Source organism: Ochotona curzoniae, unplaced genomic scaffold (assembly GCF_017591425.1).
Source record: "Ochotona curzoniae isolate NIBS_2020 unplaced genomic scaffold, NIBS_Ocur_1.0 contig_2321, whole genome shotgun sequence".
Taxonomy (NCBI): domain Eukaryota; kingdom Metazoa; phylum Chordata; class Mammalia; order Lagomorpha; family Ochotonidae; genus Ochotona; species Ochotona curzoniae.
Genome location: NW_024465421.1, coordinates 9,893,344 through 9,907,219, shown reverse-complemented (window position 1 = coordinate 9,907,219; position 13,876 = coordinate 9,893,344).

Here is a 13,876-nt window from a genome sequence, read left to right as displayed (position 1 = left end):
GGACTCAGCCCATTCTAATTATTTATTTATTTACTGTACATTTTTAAAAACACTTCTATCTTTTGGTTCACCCCGAAGATGGCCTCTATAGGCAGAGCTGAGGCGATCTGAAGCCAGAAACTAAGAGTCTTTTCCAAGTCTCCCACATGGATACAGGGTCCCAAGGCTTTGGGCCATCCTCTGATGCTTTCCCAGGTCATATAAACAGAGAGCTAGATGGGAAATGGAGCAGCTGGGACACGAACCGGCACTCATAGGGGATGCTGGCACTTGTAAGGGAAAGATAAACCTTTGCACCAGCCCAATTCTTTTTGTTTGTTTGTTTGTTCGTTTTTTAAAGATTTATTTCTTTTTATTGGAAAGGCAGACATATATAGAGAGAAGGAGAGACAGAAAGATTTCTGTGTGTTGGTTCACTCCCCAAGTGGCCGCAATGGCTGGAGCTGAACTAATCTGAAGCCAGGAGCCAGGAACTTCTTCCTGATCTCCCATGCAGGTGCAGGCTCCCAAGGCCTTGGGTCATCCTCCACTGCTTTCCCAGGCTACAAGCAGGGAGCTGGATGGGAAGTAGAGAGCTGGGACACAAACCGGTGCCCATATGGGATCCCAGCAAATGCAAGGCAAGGACCTTAGCCACTAGGCTACCATGCCGTGTCCCCATTCTTATTCTTTTTTTTTAGTCTGACTTTAACTCTTAGAGACTGTTTCCCCTCCCCAGTGCCTTTCCATGTGCCTCAGTAGGGTTCTAGAATCATCACTGCAGACTGCCACTGAGAGAGAGCTGAAAAAAACAGACTTAATTTCAGAAAGAATTCTTAGGGAAACTCAAAGACAAAAGAGGAGGGAAACAAAAATGGTAATAGCACCCATGGTCCCAGCAAGCATTAAACACAGCCAGGGCCCAGCCTGCACGGCAAAGTTCCCACGGAAATTTAATTGTCTCGGATCTATTAGCCAGTATACCAATGTCTGAGTTCCAACAAATGATGAGGCGACATGGTAAAAGTCAAGGAAAAAATTCAATGTGAAGAGACAAAGCAACCGGAATCAGACTCTTTGAAACATTTTTTTTTTATTTATTATTTGAAACATGTAGCAACACACAGGATACCAAGGCAATAGCCGCTGCATAGGAAGCTAGTTAGTAAGCAAAGAAGCTGAGAGACTGTAGCTCAGCATCATCCCTTGCTTTAGCCTGGTCCAGCTCCAAACACAGCAGCCATTAGTAGAGTAAGCCCAGCAGGTGGAGGACATCTGTCTCCCTCTATCAACTTTGCCTTTCAATAAATTTAAAAAATCGCCCAAAGATTTTTTTTTTTCATGTTTCTTCTGCCACCTGCTACTTTATGGCACTCACGCATGAGCACAGAGAAACCCCTTACTGGGTCACGGCGCCTGCCCACTGCCCATGCTTGTGGAAGTCATCAGCGCCTCTGACCATGCCTGTGTGCAACACTCATGGTGGCAATGTTCCCAATTACTTGTAGGTCCCAGGCTACTCAACACTGGACGGCCGACTGAACTCATTCAATACCATTGAATATACCATTGGCATTGTTGTGGGGCCGGGGTGGGGACAGGGGAGCAGTGAACTTCTGGGATTCCAAATATGCTCTTTCCGATTAGCAGTGCCAGGAGAGCAGTCTTCGAGGAGCACATGGGGCTGGGGGAGGTGGCCAGGCAGGTTTCTAGAGTCAGCTCCCAAGCCGCTATCTACTTAGGCTCCTTTGATACGCGATTTCGCTGGTGGTTGTGAATTCCTCTTCGGGGGCTGCTATTCCAGCCACCTAGCTCCCTCCTATCAGCTTTATTGGGTGGCAGGTGGGGGTGGGGGTTCCCTAATTGAGTGTATAAATGGGGTAATGATTGGGCAGGTCTCAGGGCACGTGACGGCCTCTGGGATGCTTTCATGGTAACTCCATGTAGGACTCAGCCTACACATGTTCATCAAGGTGTGAGAGGTACAGGTGCACCATGCAAAAGTGAGTGTGTCAAATCGGCAGGGAAATGGGGTAGAGTTTTCAGTAATACAGCCTGTAAGGCCCAGCCAGGGTGGGTGAGGGCAGCCCAGGAGGAGGCTGAGAAGGGTGGCTGAGAAGGCTGCACTGGGAGAAGGCAGCTTCCTCCTCGGCCAGCAGTCCAGCAGCGATGTTCGGATCCACCAAGGCCACAGGGAGCCTGCAACACTCTAGAAGTCCCGTTCGTTTGTTCCACAACCCTTACCTCCACAGCCCCCTGGTAAGAACAGCCCCTCATGTCCCCTGGCCTGACTTCCCTGGCCCTCAATTTCACCAGACCAGTGAACCTCGCCCAGGAGAGCTCCGTCTAAAGCTTGTTTTCAGCTGAACTCTATTCTGTGTGGATTTCTGGTTCTGAACATGACCTCCACCCTTGCACAGGACTATAGACTGCTGGCAGGATCTTAGCTCCTGTGTTTACTAACTAGCTGCCTGTCTAGCTCATGTCAGAAGGACAGGCCAGAAAGAAGTGCGTGAAATGCAATGTTTAAAGTATTGAAAGCAAAATTTGCCAACCCTAAATTGTCCATCTAAGAAAACTATCTTACAAAAGAGGGGGCGGAAATCTTTCTCAAACAAACACCCAAGGGACCTGCCTTCTAAGAAATGTTTTACAGACATTTAAAAATTATTTCAGAGGGTAAGCATTTGGCCTAGCAGTTCAGACACTAATGAAGACATTTGCTGTCCGCATCGAGGGCCTGGGTTCAATGTCAGTCCAGTCCTGGCTCCTGATTGCCTCTGGGGGACAGCTGGTAACAGTCCAAGCACTGAGGTCTCTGCCACTCCCGTGGGAGACCCACATGGAGGCCCTAGCTCCTGCCTGCAGCCCTCGCTGGAGGCCATTGTGGGCATCGGGGTATGAAGCAGCAGATGGGAACGCTTACTCTATGTCTCCACCTCAAATAGATTAAAAAAAAAAGTTCTACAGAGATAAGGAAAACAATGAGGTGAGAAACTTGGGTCCCACAAAGACTGTCAGAGAAAAAACATATACTAAGTTACAATAAACATACATGTGTGAAACATTCCCGAGACAGAACAGATAACTGCTCAGGCCACTCAGTCGGGACATGTTGGGTGATGCACAGCGTGCAGACAAGCAAAAGGACAGAGACAAAGATGCTAGAGCAGACCACAGGGTTGAGTTGTGGGCAAGGGAAGGAGGCCAACAAGAATTCGGTACCGTCTGCTCGATTTCCTTTGAAACCCACAACGGTTCCAAAAAGCAAAGTCGAGGCAGTGTTTGGAAACCATCAGGATGCGCTTGAAAATGCCTGTGTGCGATGCAGAGTATGCTGAGCCAAATCCAGGAACCCCTGGGTTGCAGGGTGGGTGGGGACTTGCACTATTTTGGGCTCCCAGGCCTGACACCTCGGGCGGGCACTTGAGTCATGGAACAGGGCACAAAAGCCACACCTGTTTCTTGCTATCCCTGTTGGATTTCGACAAAGTCCTGTTTCCTGCAGCTTTCTGTTTTGAAATCATTCCAGGCTTGCACAAAAGTTGCAAGATAAAGAATTCCTGTAATCCCTCCTTCGTTGGTTTCCCAAATGTCTTCACATCTGACCGCATATGCGGCCTCTTTTCCTGTCTTTTCTGCAGCCTTCCTTCCTCATTTCACAAAACAAGCTGGCCGAGGAGGATGAGCTTAGATTTCACTTCGTTCTCTGCTTCCTTCCGAGACTGGCCAGTGACAGCTGTGTGTTTGGCACAGGGATGAAAGCGCCCCTTGCAATGCTCATATCCTATGTCAGGATTGGAATGCCTGGCCTGTGTCCCACCTCCTTTCAGACTATCCACCTTTCTGTTAATGCGTCCCCATGGTTCTGTCACTGACGTGGGATCCAAATGGAGCTCCGGTTCCTGGCTGTGATGACCCAAGTCTGACTATTGCAAACATTTGGGGAAAGAACTGGCTGATGGAAATTCAGTCTCTTTTTTTTTGTTTCTTTGCCTCTGTGCTTTTCAAATAAATTTTTTAAAAAAATTAGTTCATAATTGGCTTAAGAGATAATTTTTATGCAAATTTATAGCAACAACCTTGGTAAATTAAATGACTATGATACAGTAGGGGATGAGAGCATAAATTGAGAACATCAAAAGTCCCTGCACACTGCAACATGGCGTCACATTGTTTGAAAATGGTTTTAAACCAGTTGCGAATGTATACAGAGGGGCCAGCATCGTGGCACAGCAAGTGGCACCCATTCTGTGATGCCAGCATCCCCTGTGAATGCTGATTTGAGTCCCAGCTGCTCTAGTTCCAACCCTGCTCAGTGCCAACATACCTGGCAAGCAGCAGCAGATGGCCTGAATGCAAGCCCGGCTGGAGTCCCAGGCTCAGCAGCTTTGGTGTGGACCAGACCTAGGCTGGTATGGCCATAGAGCAAACCAGCAGATGAAGAGCTCTCTCCCCCACACAACCTTCTCTCTGACCCTCTGCATTTCAAATAAGCAAATAAATAAATCTTTTCAAAAATGTTTATGGTGGGCCTGGCATGTTAACCTAGAGGCTAAAGTTCTCACCTTGCATGTACCGGGATCCCATATGAACACTGGTTTATATCCTAGAGGCCCTGCTTTCCATCCAGCTCCCTGCTGTGGCCTTTTTCCAGGCAGTCGAGGACGGCCCAAAGCCTTGGGACCCTGCACCCCATGGGAGACCGAAAGGAAGCCCCTGGCTCGTGGCTTTGAATCATCTAAGCTCTGGCCATTGCAGCCATTGGGAGTGGATCATTAGATGGAAAATCTTCCTCTCTGTCTCTCCTCCTCTCTGTATATCAGACTTTCCAATAAAAATAAATAAATCTTAAAAAAAAAATTAAAGAAGAAGAAGAAGAGTAGGGTAAACCTGAAACAAGCAGAAGAAAAGAAATACTACAACACTAGAATAAAAATAAATGAAGTTGGAAACAAAAGTTGAGGAAAATCACTGAAACCCAAAGGTGTTTCTTTGAAAACAAAATCCAGGAAAGTGATATCCCTCTACCTAAGCTAAGCAAGAAAAAAATAGAGCAGATACAAATTAAATAGCAGAATTTAAAAAGAGGAACATTACCACTCACCTCAGGGACAGGAAAAGGATAATAAAGAATCCCTTAATATGTATATATTCACAAATCTGATAACAGCTGAAATAGAACAATGTCTTGAAAGGAACTACCTAAGGTTACAGTGCAAAAAAAAAAAAAAAAGGGATCAACAAGTCAGCATCTTTCATAAAATAAAGCAACACTTCCAGATGCTTTCCATAATGAAATCTACCCAATAGCCAAGGAGGAAGCGAAACCAGTCTTTTATGATCTTTCCCAGAATCGAGGAACAGAGCCCTATTTCCTAACATCTTCCGGGAAGCCAGCAGATCCTAACACCAAAACCCAAGATACACGTCACAAGAAAGAAAACTTACAGACCAACATTTCTCATCATTTCTTGTACAGGAGCACGAAACATGCTCAACAGAATCCTAACAGATCGAATCCAACAAGGTGTACAAAGCCCGAGACCTGACAATGAAGCAGAAGGTTATCCCAGCCGAAGCAGGTAATGCAGCATTCCAAAGTGGATTAATTTAATCCATCATATCAACAGGTTAAAGAAGAAAAAATTATGGAAGGCTAACTGATCCGGAAAAAAAAAAAAGCTCTTGAAAGAGTCCCACACCCATTCAGGAAGAAAGTGCTCAGGAAAATAGGAACAGAGGACCATTTCCTGAGCTTGATGAAACTGTCTACAAAACAGTTAACCTAACACCCAGTGATGCTCCCCTAACAGCCAGGAACGGGGAATGTCTCAGGACCCCCCCTTCAACATCAAACTTTGAAAGTCTTGCTTATGGATGATCTAAACAGAGAAAACCAAGGTTTCACAAACTGGGAAAGAAGCAGCCAAACTGTCTTTGTTTGTGAATGACATCATTGTCTATGTGAAGGATCTTGGAGTCAACCCAAAAAAATCCTCCTAGATCTAGTGCTTGTGTGTAGTAAGGTTGTAGGCTACAGGGCAATATACCAAAGGCAATGGGATACCAGGAATGAACAGTTGGAATTTGAAATTTAAAATGTGATACTATTTCTCTTACCGCCAAAAGAAAAAGGGAGGAAGGGAGAGAGAAAGACAAAATCTAGGAAAGAAAGGAAGGCAAGAGAGAAAAAGAGAAAAAGGAAGAAAAGAAGGAGAAAGAAATTCTGAAACATCGCTATTGTGTACTGGATCTGTACAACAAAAACTTGGAACTGCGATAAAGTAACCAAAGATATAAATAAAGGGAAAGGGACCAGTGCAATGGCTAGAAGAACGGTGTTGTTAACGGTGTTCTTCCCAGCTTGAGCAATAGATTCGGTTTCATCCCTGTCAAAATGCCAGCAAATTTACTTCGTGACTGCCAAGAATCTGACTATAAAATTCATACAGGAAGGCAAAAGGCAAGCTGGAAGTAGCTGGGAAGAACAAGTCACAAGGAATGTGACTTTAAATCTTAGACTGTAGGAAGCCCTATAGCATGGTATTGGGGAAACCATAGCCAACCAGACCAATGCGACTCAGTATCACGAAGGAAAAATCAACAGCTGATGTTGGGAGTTGGGCATCCATATGAAAAACAAAATATGCAGATACAGAACTTGGGCCACCCACCAAAATAGCTCCAAAAGAATCCTAGACCTGAAACAACAACAAGAACTATTCAGCTTCTCGAAGATATCAGAAGGATAAAAATCTTGGATCTAGGGGACCTTGGCTTTGGCAATGGCTGATTGATTGATAGATTGATTGATTTGAAAGGCAGAGTGACAGAGATAGCCAGGGAGATCTGCCACCCACTGGTTCATCCCCCCAACAGGCTGTAATAGCCAGGGCTGGGCCAGGCTGAAGCCAGGGGCCTGGAACTCTGGGGAGTCCCCTGGGAGGCCCAAATACCTGGGCCATGATCTGATGCTTCTCAAACACGTTAGCAGGGAGCTGCATCAGAAATGAAGCGGAGGGAGAAACAAGATGGTGGAATAGGGTAAAGACATGTTTCAACAGATGGAGGGTCGTTAGCCAGGGTGAATCAGAGAGGCTGTGATCCCAGGAAATAGGAGAGGACAAGCCAAAGGCAGAGGGACGCCTGGAGACCCACAGACAAGCGGAAGCAGCAGAGATAGTAGAACTAAATAAAGTAACCAAAGATATAAATAAAGGAAAAGGGGGCTATGCAATGGCTAGAAGAATGGTGTTGTAGTGACTAGATATGCCAGCATAGTCAGTGATCAGCTCCGTCAGCAACCAGGTGGGAAAGGGAGTTCAACAGGAGCTCAGAAGGTGAACCCAGGCATAGAACTTCCCCATCCTAACAGAAAGTGAAAACAATGGTCTTACCCACTTTCCCGTAGCCCTTGACCCTTTGTGCCCTGATCAACTATTATCAAAATAAAATCATTATTAAAAAAAAAAAGAATTTCCTCATCCTGCTGATTTGCCTGATTCAACTATGAGCAGAAACAGAGTGGCAGAGCCTCAGCAGGTGGGTGCAGAAACAGGGTGGATTTCACAGTTCAGAACCCCAACAGTGCCACATCAGACACCATTTTCTGTACTGAGGAAGACTGTGGGGCTGGAGGAACAGCAATGACCAATGCATATGCTAAGCTGGGAGATAACTCACTTCCAGCTCAATGTATTGCATTAATCCCACAGGGAAAACAGTACCGACTTGACATCCTAAAGGTTCCACTCAGAATAGGTCCATGTGGCTTTCAGACCTAACTGCCAGCAGGTTCCAGCAAGAACAGCACTGCTGACAACCCAGTGGTTTAGGACAGCTGGTGTCTCCCTAATCCCAGGCACTGCTCAAACCAGGAGTGGGAGAAAGGCTATACAGGCAACAGTGCCACCACAGCGCAGAATCACGGAGGCTGGAGAGTGGTGAGCCAGGAGCTGGGGTTATGGAGACTATGGCAGAAGCTTAGCACAAGAACCCAGGACTGAAACTCGCTGGAGAAAGTGGCACAAGTGACTGCAAATGGAGAACTGAGTACTGATCTCAATCAGTAAAACTGACCTGTAGTCCAGTGGCCAACAAAGCTTAGAAACTGGCCCTAAGGAGAGGAGTCTGCTAAGCAGAATTGCAAGGACCAGGAGCAAAGGGAGAGACAGAGGCACAATGAACATTCCTGATGCTTCCCCTGGAAAGAAGCAAAAGCCTTTGTCAACTTGAGAGTTAACTGGGGAATACATCAAGAAAACAGAGGATAAAGAATTTTAAAAACTTGTTATAAAGCTTCCTAACAACAAGAAGTGCATACAGGAGTTGAAGCAATTTAACGAATATGTCACACAGAAATAGTAACACTGAAACAAAATCAATTAAAAACTCAGTGGAAAGCCTCAATAATAGAATGAATGAGGCAAAAAAAAAAAAAAAGAAGAATCTCAGCATTGGAAGACATTTCCTTCAATGATGGAAGAAAAAATTAAAATGCTGGGAGAGGAACTGAGTTAAGCTAAGAAAAGTATTCAAGAGTTATAGGAGTTCCAGAAGGCACAGAAAGAGAAGCTGGGTTTAAAGTATAGATATCAATCCTGAATGTGAATGGATTAAACTCATCATTCAAGCATCACAGATTGACAGAATCAAAAAACAAAACCCGGCTATCTGTTGCCTATAGGAGACACATCTCACCAACGAAGATATGCGGAAACTGAAAGTGAAAGGATGGAAAAAGATATTCCAGGTTAATGAAAAAGAAAAACAAGTTGATGTAGCCATTCTTACATCAGATTAAAGTAGTCTTTGCCGTAAAAAATATGAAGAGATGAAGGAAACCACATACTGATCAAAGGATCCGTTCAACAAGAAGAAATCACCTTACTACTTTTTTATGTTTTCTTTTTCATCTCTATTTTTACCTGGTTTTTCTTTTCTTTGCTAGCCTGACTGTTTCACTTTTCTTAAAAAAATGGCTGTTTCTTGTTTCTTGTTGTAGTTTATATCTTTTTTTAACTTTAATTCTATTTTTTTTTTGCTGTGACTTTTATCATTTCTTGCTTCCTGTTAATTTTTTCTTTTTTGAATAAGTCCTTGAGATGCCTTATTTGTTTATTTCAATTTTTGGTAAGCACCTGATGTTATAAATGCCCCCTTTCAATACTGTTTTTGCTGCATCTCATGGGTTTTGATCTTTTTATTTTTATTTGTACCAAAAAGCGCTTTTCTTATTAATTTCTTCAGTGACACATACATCATACAGTAGCATCGTTTTCGTCAAGAGAGTTTTTTGATTTTCATTTTCATCTCTTCAGTGACACATTGACCATTCAGTAGCATATTATTTAACTTCATGTTGTTGCAAACTTTCTGTTTTTCTTCCTGTTGTTGGTTTTGTTTTATGGCTTTTTATTTAAAGGGATGTACAGTAACTGTATCATGCAGACTATCAGATCAAAATATGAAGTATGCAAGACAATGCATATGCACCTCTACATCCAAATTAAGGATGGACTCCCAGTGAAACTGTGAGATAGATCTTGACAATAGGATGCTGGACTCTTCTGCCATTGTCCATAGCTACGATGGCAGGATACGCTTAAACAGCAGAATGATAGATCTATGACGGATTGTGAAGGACTTTACTACTGTAATAATATAGGGGAAATCAGTAGCAGGGAGGGGATTTGGAGAGGGGGAGGGGAAATCCCAAAGCCTATCAGAAGATAATAAATAAACAAATAAATAAATATAAATAAATATTTAAAGATAGTACCATTTCAAGGCAATAAACACAAAAGTTGTTACCAAAAAAATAAAGAAAAAAAAAATGAAGTGGCTAAGAGTGGAACCAGCACCCCAATATGGATTAACCCTCTGCGCCACAATGCTGATCCCTGCTAATGAGTTTTTGGCTATAATAGCAAAAGTATGAGTGCAAAAGAAAAGAGTTGACAATGTTGACTTTGTTAAAATTTGAGCCTCTTGTTTTACAAATTGCATTGATGAGAAAAAGCAAGGATAAGCCATAGCATTGGACACATCTTTGCAAAACCAACATCTGAAAAAGGACGTGTTTCCAAAGTATATCCAAAGTCTAGAAATACAAGAAGAAAGCAAATAACCCAACCTAAAGACTGTAACAGGGACTGGCCCTGTGGCACAGTGGGTTAAGCTGCCACTGCTTACAACAACACTGGTAGCTCATGCCAGAGCTTGTGCTCCAGTCCCAGGTGCTGCGTGTCCAATCAAGCTTCCAGCTAATTAACCTGGGAAGGCAGCACAGGATGAGCCAAGCACTTCAGCCCCTCCCACCCACAAGGGTTTGTGCAGCTTTGTTCATAAGCGTCTCAAACTGGAAGCAACCAGCCTATCTTTCCTTAAGTGTATAGATATTAGGTCCATGCCTACTGGGGAGTGTTAACCAGTAATGAAGAGAGGGAGAGAGAGAGAGAGAGAGGCAAACTAGACATGGAAGAATACAGATGAATTGTGAGGGAAGCCCCAGGGGATTGGAGCATGATGCTGCCATATCCACCACCACTCTGGGTGCTACAATCAGCAGATGCTGAAGACCCCTAGATAAAATGTTGTTCGTAATTTGCATCTAACCTACCTGCACTGCCCTGTGTCCTTCTGATGATTTAGAGCACCTAATGCAGTGGCAATCCCATGCAAATAGCCACACCAGGCAGAGAACAATGACAAGAAGGAGACCCTGTTCAGTGCTGACATAAAGGTTGGCTTAACTGTTGCAATCTGTCTGAGGTTGACCGAATCCACAGACAGGACACCCATGGGCTGACATACATCCTGATTCTGACCATATGACGTTCTGAAAAACATAAAACCCCAAAGTCAGCAAACTGCTGAGTGGATCCCCCAGGTGTAGGATGAATAGGGGAAAACAGAGGGGACGTTGAAGGAAGTGGAGGTGGAGCTGTCCTTTCTCTATAGGTAGTCATATGATGCTCTGCACCTGTTACAACCCTCAGGTCTGAACAGGAGGAAGAGCCTGGCTAGAGCCGTGATGCATGAATGTGATGCAGGTATGGATTCCAGACGCCCATCACAGAGGATACTGAGGGCGGGGCTGGAGTTGAAAGAGAATGCACTGTGCCATCTGCTTCATTTTCTTGTAATCTACCAGCATCCAAACAAGGAAAACCAAGTAAGTGTTTGAAAACTTGGAAGACTGCCTTCAAAAGAAGTGAGTGAATTACATCAGAAGGCGAGATAAGCTGAAATGAATCGAGATTTGGGAAGCCCCTGGCTTGGAGTTGGAGTTGGGGGGGTGGGTTGTAGAAATTTGGGAAGCACCCAAGCCTGAGCCAGGGCAGCCCAGCTGGGGGGCGGGCAGGAGCGTGGCTGGTAGAACTAGGTGCCAACCTACACTTCCATTTATGGTCTGGGCTGGGTTTCACCAAGGCCCTGTTTGTCTTTGCATTCTCATTTGATCTAACTTCAGGCTTGTAGCAAAGCTGCCAAGTGTTAGGATCAGGGAGATTGAGGGAGAGAAATAAAGACTTTTTGTTCAGGTAAAGGGTCTTATTAAGGGAGTCTGATGGACTGCTCCACGGAGGGAGGCATCCTGGGACCAGTTCCATATGGGGGGTGACCATGTGAGGGAAATTACCATGCAGGGTATACAGCTCTGGGCTTCATAATCTTAGGCATGGGAAATGGGAGAAGGTGGCAGCTCCTTGGTTTCCACATGCATGTGACATGTAGCAGGGGTACTCATCATGGTGGCCATTGACCTTTTGCACAGAGACAAGGTCAGAGCGATTCCACATTCCAAGCATTCCTGGATGGGAATGTTGGCTGGACTTGGGCAGGATGCTGGAGTCACTTCTGCTCCTCCTGACCTAACAGTAAGTAGATGGCAATTTCCCAAAGATCTTCAAATCTGTCCATAGCTGCCCCCTCCTTATCTGTCTTCCCAGCACTCAGCTGTCTCCCTTTCGCCAACAGGCCGAGGGAGCAGGCTCGAATCGCACCTCTTCCTCACCCTCGTTCTAGTAAGGACCATCAGCGGAGGAAGCCTTTGGCTCAGCAGTCAAGGCGCCCCTTAGAGCACCCACAGCCCCTCTGAGGATGCCTGGGTTCTAGTCCTAAGGCTCCTGGTTTTAGCTTCCTGCCAATTTGCATGCACCCTTGGAGAGCAGCAGCAGATGGGTCAAGCAGTTGGGTCTCTGCCAACCACTTGAACATTCCAACCAAGTTCCAGGCTCCTAGCACCAGCCTGCTTCAGCCCTCACAGGCATTTGAGAAGTGAACCAATGTGTGAAAGGAAGATCTTTCCTTTGTCTCACTGTGTCTCTGCCTTTGTTTCTGAGTCTCTCTGTCTTCCCATAAAATACAAATAAAACAGGGGGAAAAAAGAATGACCATAGACTGCTATAGAGGTGGCAGGAGCTGTTCTTGTTTTATTTTTAAAAGATTTATTTATTTTATCGGAAAGGCAGATTTACATGGAAAGGCAGAGAGAAAGATCTTCCCTAAGTTGGTTTACACCCCAAATGGTCACAATGGCCAGAGCTGAGCTGATCTGAACTCAGGAGCTTCTTCCAGTTCCCCCACTTGAGTACAGGGTCCCAAGGCTTTGATCCATCCTCCAGTGCTCTCCCAGGCCACAAGCAGGGAGCTGGATAGGAACAGCTGGGAAACGAACCAGTGATCACAGGGGATGGAGGTGGAGGATTAGTCCATTGAGCCATTGAGTACTTTCAATTGTACCTTGCCTTGTTACCCTCCCTTGGTCCTAGAAAGTGGCCTTGTTGTCATCCTCACTTTACGGAGGAGGAAACTGAGTTCCAGGGCTGGTGACCTGCCTTGCCCAAGTCACGGTCCATGAGACACAGAGCCAGCTGGTGACAAGCAAGGAAAGAAACAAAAGCAAGTGGAAACCTCAAGAAAGAGGAAGGGAGCCCTGTTTGGGGCCCAAGAGGGGTCCCAGTCACACTCCCCGGGGGGCATCAGAGGTGGCCTTGGGTTGGCGTGTCCCATAGGGTTGGGTACAAACTGAAACACACCAAGACAAAGCAACAAGTCCATCTTGCAGCACCAAAGTCCAGGCTTGGCCAGGGGTCAATTACCAATCATGTGGACATATCATGAGTGTGTGTGTGTGTGACTGGGTGGGTGTATGCAGATATGGGAGTCACATCTTGTCGCAAACTCTCAGCAATCCTTCTGAGGGTCCCTGTGTGTCTGTCCCGTCTCACTTGCTTGAAGCTACTTGCTCATCTGTGCGCCAGTCAGTTCCCAGGGGCGAGAAAAATCTGGGCTCCAGCATTTGGAGGTGACAAGAAGCAGCTGCTAACCCCCATGCCACGTTCCCCTCCAGGGATCTGCTCATACCACACCTTCCACCCTTTTCCTCCACACTGGTTCCTGCAGCAAACCGTTCCTGACTCCCAGGGCCAAGTCTGGGCTTCCTTCATGTGGTTGGCCATCGTGTCCCAGGTCTGTTTTGTGTCTTCAAGTCTGTGTCTTCAGCTCGTGTCCCAGACCTGGAGACATAGCGGGACTGAGATAGACCGAGATGCAGAAAGCAGTCAAGTCTTACCCAAGGGCCTAATGTGGCCTTCGCTGGCCCCTGGCTCCCTCTGTACCAGCCCTGGAACCCACTGATCTGCCTCCACCCTCAGACTGGGAGAAGCTTGAGGACAGGATGGGGTGGGCATACCCTCTGGGCTCCCAGTCCTGCTCAGGCTGCTCATCTCACACCTCACCTCCTCCATTTCCCCGCTGCCACAGTGCTCCACCCTCCCCAGGCCTTCCAGAAGATTCCTCTGACAGTCGAAGCTACCCCCTACCCCAGGGCCTTTGCATTGCTGCTCTGGGGAGATCCCCCTCCTCCCAGGGTCTCATCTTACATGTCACC